This window comes from Phyllostomus discolor, chromosome 8 (assembly GCF_004126475.2).
Source record: "Phyllostomus discolor isolate MPI-MPIP mPhyDis1 chromosome 8, mPhyDis1.pri.v3, whole genome shotgun sequence".
In the NCBI taxonomy this organism is placed as follows: Eukaryota; Metazoa; Chordata; class Mammalia; order Chiroptera; family Phyllostomidae; genus Phyllostomus; species Phyllostomus discolor.
In genome coordinates, this window is record NC_040910.2 from 94,694,152 (window position 1) to 94,702,225 (window position 8,074).

General features: G+C 42.3%; 1 protein-coding gene across 4 annotated transcripts in view; it reads right to left on the minus strand.

The window, feature by feature from the left end:
• The window catches only part of ACACA (acetyl-CoA carboxylase alpha), a 220,907-nt gene extending 214,867 nt beyond the window's left edge, over nucleotides 1–6,040 (minus strand). The window contains exon 1 of one of the 4 annotated variants that reach the window (XM_036033622.1): nucleotides 5,898–6,040. The gene's annotated coding sequence lies outside the window, so the exon portion shown is untranslated. Of the gene's footprint in view, nucleotides 1–5,892 lie in introns of all 4 variants that reach the window. The other 3 variants (XM_028520093.2, XM_036033620.1, XM_036033621.1) reach the window with 3 other exon arrangements.
• Between the last annotated feature and the right edge of the window lie 2,034 nt (nucleotides 6,041–8,074).

Consider the following 8,074-nt stretch of genomic DNA (forward strand, 5'->3'; position numbering starts at 1 on the left):
TGTCGGGCAGTGATTTTCAACCTTTTTCATCTCATGCTGCACATAAACTAATTACTAAAACTCTGTAGTACACAAATAAAAATATATTTTTGTCAAACTGACAAAAGAAAGTAGGTATAATTTTGATTCATTCACACTGGATGGCTACTGTTGTGTTGGCTGCTGTCATTTTTTTATTTGACAATCTAAGGGAAAAGAGGTCAGTGCTCCTGACTAAATAGTTGTAAAAATTCTTTTTTTTTTAAAACATATTTTCTTATTCTCTTTGAGTTTTTTTTTTTAATATTTTATTTATTTATTTTTAGAGAGGGAAGGGAGGGAGATAGAGAGAGAGAGAGAGAGAAACATCAATGTGCGGTTGCTGGGGGTTATGGCCTGCAACCTAGGCATGTACCCTGGCTGGGAATCGAACCTGGGACACTTTGGTTCCCAGCCCGCGCTCAATCCACTGAGCTACGCCAGCCAGGGCTAGTTTTAAAAATTCTTGTGGCACACCAATGTGCCATAGCACATGGGTTGAAAATTACTGTGTTAACTGGGGAAAAAAGGTAAAGAACAGTATGTAAAGTATGCATAATTTGTATAAGAAACTGGCAAAGTGGGGAGAGAATATATGAGCATTTGTTTGACTATGAATAAAATCTCTAATAACTATTTAAAAAATAATAAATTTAAATTAATATACCTGATCATTGCTGTTAAGAAATTATAAGCCCCCACTGGTGTGGCTCAGTGGATTGAGTGCTGGCCTGCGAACCAAAGGGTCACCAGTTCAATTCCCAGTCAGGGCACATGCCTGGGTTGTGGGCCAGGTTCCCAGTAGCGGGGACGCATGAGAGGCAACCACACTTTGATGTTTCTCTCCCTCTCATTCTCCCTCCCTCCCCCTCTCTCTAAAAATAAATAAAATCTATTTAAAAAAAGAAATTATAATAAGATATGAATAACACTGTCTCTGGTGAAGGGAACTGGATGGCTGCAAGACAAAGCTAGGACAAAAATGTCACTATATATGCTTTTGTCACATTTGCTTTCTCTCTTTCATATGTTTAAAATCTTGAATTATGTGCATGTATTACTTATGTATTAGCAACTGGAGATTTTAAGTAAGTTTAATAAAAAGCTTTACCCAATTAATTTCAACTCTCTGATCCTTTATCTCACATCTGCCTGAGCATTTAAGCAGACAACTAGCATGTCATTCACTTATTTATTAATATGTGTAATTGACTCTTATCTCCTCAGTGAAGCTGAGAAAAGTTATTATCTCCGCCAATGTTTTAGATCTACCACCCCTAACACCTAACAATGAAGTATAAAGACTAAGAATTCTAGTAAACATTTGAGTTACAAAACTAGGAGACATGAACCACAGGTTTATTTCAAATATTATTCCCTAGAAACATTTAGAGGCCTCCAGGTAAAAAGCCATTTTGTGAATTCAAAAAGCTTTGAAGGACTGAGAAAAAAGGAAAAAAGACTCCTGGACATGGACAACAGTGTGGGGACTGCTGAGGGGACAGGGGATATAAAGAAACTAAATGGTAATGGAAAAAATACAATAAAGATTTTATCAAAAGAAAATAAGAAAAATTTTAAAAAAAGAAAATATATAAGAAAAAATAAGAAAATAAGAAAAAAATTTAAAATTATATCAAAACAAAAAAGAAAAATTTTAAAAATAAGCTTTGGGATTATGAATCAATTCCCCCTCCTAATCTTTCATTGAACAGCATTTAGAAAAAGCTGGAGCCATGATTCGGGTGTCAGCTACCTTCTGAAGAGTCGAAAAGATAAAAACAATTTCTTCTTGGAAGGCACATTGTTTTTGTTTGTTTTATTTTTGCCCCTTAGTTTTCTGGATGTGTTAAGGCATTGCACTTTATGTTACCTGGCAGAGATGTGGAGCTGGAGAAATTTACAGGCTACAGCAAAAATTCCTAATCCTATTGGAGTTACACCATCTGGTGTCGTTTTAGGGAGACAGCCTTGCATTGAAAATAATGACGAGCTCTCAAAAATTAGCTGCCCCATGATGTGTTAGATCAGATGATGAACTGCCTTTAACTGGAAGTTTTCAACAGGAGTATAGATAAAATATTCTCATATTAAGTGGAAAATCAGACTATAAAATTCCTAAGGTACATTCAAATACTAAAAGTTCAATTAAGTTGTTGAATTTTGTAAAATGGAATCAAATGGAAATTAACCAGCTTGCCTTGTCAGGGCCAGGAATAACACTAAATGGTGACATACAAAATACAAACCAACTATCTATCCTCTTGGTGCTAACCTACTGATATTACTCTTGTTAAACTTGAAAACCAATGAAGTTCCTATCAACTGGCTATCCCCTCAATTTGGCATGTGTGTAAATACATACATAAACATGTGCACCAACTTTTATGACTAAGGACAGATTTGAAAGCTTTCTACAAAAACTCTACAAACTCATTCAGAATTTTCAAAATTTGTATTATCATTTCAAAAATACAAATCATTTATTTTTTAAGATTTTATTTATTTTTACTTTTAGAGAGAAAGGAAGGGAGGGAGAAGAGAGGGAGAGTAACTTCAATGTGTGGTTGCCTCTCACACATGCCCTACTGGGGACCTGGCCCACAACCCACACATATTCCCTGACTGGGAATCAACAAAAAATACAAATCATTTATACAAGCTTATTCTCACTGGGATTATCATTTTATAACTAGTACTGCCATACATTGTAATTCCTGTTGTCACATGATGGTAAATACTACTGTGGTTCTTATATAAGGGAGGGCGAGTATGGCATGCTGAAACAATGGAATGAACCTAAGTCCCAAATAACATAACCAAACCAACTGGGGCCACCAGACTTTGGGTAAGACCCTTAAACATTCTTGTATTGAAGTCACTTTTCACTTGCTTAAACTTTATGGTAACTTGAATAACAAATTGGTAAGAGAACTGTATCATTAGAGCATACATACTAAGATTGACTGGTTGAACCCATAAAAACCTATGCTCTATTAATCAGATTCATATTCCTTGTGTAAGTGCAATGTCCTTATAACACTATTTGTCAGTTTCCTATCAAATAGCATCATCATATAATCCATTAGACTCAAGTAAAGTAGTGAATAGTCACTAAATTGTAAAATTAATGAAACAAACAAAAAACTAGTTAACCAATAATTTTTTAGAGTAGAAGTTCAATGAATACTTCTTTTAAAAATGTTAGTCCCTTAGCACTAGTTGGTATGGCTTCATTGGTTGGAGCATCACCTCATATATACAAAAAGGTTTTAGGTTTGATTCCTGGTCAGGGCACATACCTAGGTTGCAGATTCAAAAGCTAGTTGGGGCTCATACTGGAGGCAACCAGTCAATGTCTCAATGTCTGTCTGTCTGTCTGTCTGTCTCTCTTTTTCTCTCTCTCTCCCCCTACCTCCTTTTCCCTCTGTTTCTATTTCTCCGCCACCACCCCCACCCCCACCCCCCACTTCCTCTGTCTCTGGAAGTAGTGAAAAAAAATTTTTTTTCAGGTGAGGATTAAAAAAAAAATGTTAGTCATTTCATAGTTAAATCTTTTTCAGCCAATGAGTCACTTCTTTAGTGTTCATTCACTTCTTCATAATCTTATTATTTTAAGGGTTTAGAAAGATGCTTGATGCAAAGTTCCTATCATTACTAATCTTTAAGAACATTTTAAATAATGATATAACAACCTTCTTCTCAGAATTGTAAAAAGGCCCCTCCAATTAGAAATACTAAATTCCAATGTATTATTCCACCAATTTTTATTTTAATTTACTTCTTTCTTCAACCAAACCTACTAGGATGAGATATATATATAATTTTATATACACATATGAATTTCTTTAAAGAAAGAAAAACACTAACCCCAGACCTATTAAACTAGTCTGTGTGACAGCCAAAATGTTTCCCTAGTGATTCAAAAAGGAATAGAATTTTACGTAATGAAATATACCTGAACCGGTTAACAGCCCTTTAGAGAGGTCAATATCAGGCACGAGAATTCTGAGGCTGGCTTTCTTTCACACTGCCAGTTCATTGGCATAACTTAGTCATTTCTGAACTATAAGTTCTCTAAAGCTAAATGTCACATTTCCCAACCTTTCCTCCCATTTTAAAAACAATTAAATCTTATGCTTGATATATTTCTATTCTGCATTGGTAAGTTAAAAAAAAACTTCTGTAACACAAGTAAACACAGATGGCTTCATAAATTAATGTTTTGCCATTGGCACCTTCCATATGCCCACTTTACAATATTTGTTAATTATTCTTGTATTCACAACAGTCTTCCTATTATTAGAAATTAAGAAAGTAAGGCAACCTGGCTGGCGTAGCTCAGTGGATTGAGCTCGGGCTGTGAACCAAAGTGTCGCAGGTTCAATTCCCAGTCAGGGTACATTCCTGGGTTGCAGGCCATGACCCCCAGCAACCGCACACTGATGTCTCTTTCTCTATCTATTTCCTTCCCTTCCCTCTCTAAAAATAAATAAATAAAATCTTAAAAAAAAAAAAGCAAGGCAAGAAAAGTGGCAAGAGACTTGCTACTACTTTGTAACAAGAAGGTACCTACCTGGACATACAGCTGCTGTCCTGTTCTATATTACTCTATTAGACCACAATGCTTTCCTTAAAAGTGCCTGTCAAATAGGCAGCACAGAAGTACTTCTCAATCACAGACATCCAAAGGATTCCCACCAAGAAGTAAGAGACAAGTTAGAGAATTCCTACCACAAAGAAAGAAGAAACCATGTAACCAAATCAAGCATGCTTCTCAATCTGTACCATGGGGCTGGGGGTGGGGGGGATGAATGAAAAGAGAGATTACAGGGACCAACTTCTGAGGCTAAGAAGTAGGTTATCTGGTTTATTCTGCACATTGGGAAATTACTGAAACATTGCTTAAGTAGAGATGAAATTAATCAGGAAGTCCTCGGGTCTTTTGATTTCAGTCTTAAACCCCAAAACAAAATATATACATATACAAAATTAAAATATTTCCCCTACTGGAGCAGCTACTGGAGCAGCTATATTCTTACATACTTCTATAAAACCCCAAAGACCTGTATGGAGTCCCTGGTATTTTGAGCCGATTCCAAGTGCCCACGAGTGTCCACTTTCCGTGTCCAAATCCAAAAATAATGTTGGCACTAACACGGGCAGGACCTTGACACACACTTTCCTCTAAATCATTAGCCTCACATCACCTTCCGACGTCCTATCTCCAACGACTTGATCAGTAATGGTAAACGGGAAGGAGAATGTAACGAGAGACACATACATTTACTAGTGCCTCACAGAAAACATAATAAAACCCTGGGAGCAGGAGTTGGAAAGAGATAACTCGCCTAGCCCTGGTTCCCACCACCATACAAAGACACAGCAAAAGCAAGAGAAGCAGGGGTCTCTGCACGCCACACCACACTCTGCAGGAGTTAGAAGACTTTCCATGCAATAGGACCCAACCCTCAAAATCCCCCTCCCACGTGGGTTTCTCTCCCTCTCCCGAGCGCAGAGTCGCATTGAAGAGAGGAGTCAGAGGAAGGAATCTGACCACGCCGGAGCTGGGACGCGAGGGCTGGAGAGGCTGGCCCGAGGCAGACATCCCAGCCCCTTCCCGGGCTGTACGCCTCCCAGTTCCTGGTCCGAGGTCCCACCTTAGAGACCCCAGGCCCAGTCAAGTCTCCCAAGGGGGTAACTCGAAGCCCCGCAGCTGCGAGGAGGCTTGGGCTGCCTAGCACCGGGTCGGGACGGGATGGAGCCAGGGCCGCGTGCTGGCGGAAGATGGGAGGCGGCCTCCAGCTGCCACCGCCCCTCCCCGGGCCCCAGCCTCTCCAGGGTCCGAATCACTAGCTCTAAGGCTTTCCTCACCTCACCTCAGGCTGGCAAAGTCCGCGGTCCGGCTGTCCCCGGACCCCCTGCGCAGGGACGGTGCTTGGCGGGAGGAGACGCGGGGAGCTCTGGCGATGGCTGACAGGCGCGCAGCACCAGGTCCGCCGGGTACACGGGAGGGGGCGGGGCTTCACGGGAGCCGGTCCGCCCCCGGCCCGCCCCTGCCTCCCACCTCAGCGGGCGAGCCCCATGAGGTGACTGCGTCCGGGGTTACTCAAGGCCGTTCACCTCCGACCCCGCTCCGGGTTGGGGCGCTGTCTGCCCGGCTGAGAGGAGAAACACGGACCCCGAGCGCCGGCGACAGCCAATGAAGGGCGGCGCGGGGCGGGGCGACGTGAGGCGATGCTGATGGTCCGAGCGCCGCTCTGCCATTCGGGACCCAGCGGCTAGAAGGCGGGCGGGTCCCGGGCGCAAGGGGCGCCCCCGACCCAGCTTTCGCCCCCCTTTCTGCTAGGGGCGGGTACAGGGCTGGTCGGCCGGCTCCCCCGCCGGCGGACGTGGGAGTGGGGGAAATGGCGCCGCCTGCACCTCCCTTCAGGGAGAAAAGCGCCCGGACCAACAGGCGTGTAGCGCGGGAAGGGAGCCCAGAACCAAGCAAAAGTGAGTAGGGTAGTTGGTGTGCGTGGCTTGTAAGGACCTTTTCGTGCTCAGTTCTAAGACCCTGAAGAGGTGGGTATAGCACCCGTGAATTGCCCAGGATCACACAGGCTGGTGTGCAAGTTACTACAGGCTAAATAACCCCTATTCTGGAGCAACAGAACCAGACTCCCTTGGTTTGCTCCTCAGACCCAAAGCAGCCCACCTCAAAGGAGGCTGAGCTCCTGGATCCTGGAGCATTGAGGCATCAGTAAAGAAAGCTCAGTGAGAAGGGCAGTGTGCAAAAAGACCGCAGTCTTTCCTGCCTGCCCTGAGCAGGGAAAATAGCAGTAAATTCCTGACTTCGACTGGAGCAAACCTCCCAACTTCCATTGTGGTTAACAGCAGGCCTTTGAGAAGCAGCCGACCAGTTTCTCTAGTTTTCCCAGTTATTTCATAGCAAGACTTTCATGGTGGCCCTGTGTTGAAAATTAACAGGAACTGGAAAGAACCCCAACATATAATACAACTTTTGGGTGAGAGAAAAATAAAAATGCACTTCAAAAGAAGGGGATGAGTTTAACTCCTTCCAGGATTTTAATGAAGTGCCCAGAGTACTTCTCTGATCCTTACACAATCTTGTTCTTAAGGCCAAGAGATACAGAGGATGATTTGGTGAGAAATTGTTTGCCAGAGGGCAAAAGTGAATAGGGTAGAGGCCCTCGCTGGCGTAGCTCAGTGGATTGAGCTCGGGCTGCAAACCAAAGTGTCGCAGGTTCCATTTCCAGTCAGGGTACATGCCTGGGTTGCAGGCCATGACCGCCAGCAACCGCACATTGATGTTTCTCTCTCTCTATCTCCCTCCCTTTCCTCTCTAAAAAAAATAAATAAAATTTTTTTAAAAAGGTGAATAGAGTAGAAATAACACACCTGAGGTCAGAAGTTCTCAAGTACACAGCTGAGGTCAGAATATCTTGGGCAAAGCGGAGGCAGGAATATAGGAAGATTGGTCAACAAGGAGCAATATTCATCTAGGAGCCCTCAATGTCACTAGGTGGAAACTTCTCCAAGAGTTTACCAATCTACTTTAAAATAATAGGAACTAGCCCTAGCTGCTGTGGCTCAGTGGATTGAGTGCCAGCCTGCAAACAAGGGTCGCCGGTTTGATTCCCAGTCAGGGCACATGCCTGGGTTATGGGCCGGGTCTTCAGTAAAATAATAAGGACTAGAAATAAATGTAGAAAGATGTGGACCTCACAGAGCACTCACCCACATTTCACAATGGCTATGTTTGTCATGGGATGCATCTGTCAGTTGAATAAACATAGGAAATCAAAATTTAAAGATAATTGCAAGTTTAACAAGATGTTTGAAAAAAAAGCCTGAGAAGAGGGAAGTTTTACATCTCCCTAATAGTGGCCTCTGAAGCTGGCATGTAGAAAGTGACTTTGGAAAGATCTAAAAATCTTGAGGTTTCTTCTTTTATTTTTCATCTACCTTTCCTACTTCCTATTAAGTAATAGAACTCTGGCCCCAAGGTTTCTTCTTAGTGGTATTGCTGTTTATCAGCCTTAGGAGCACTGCA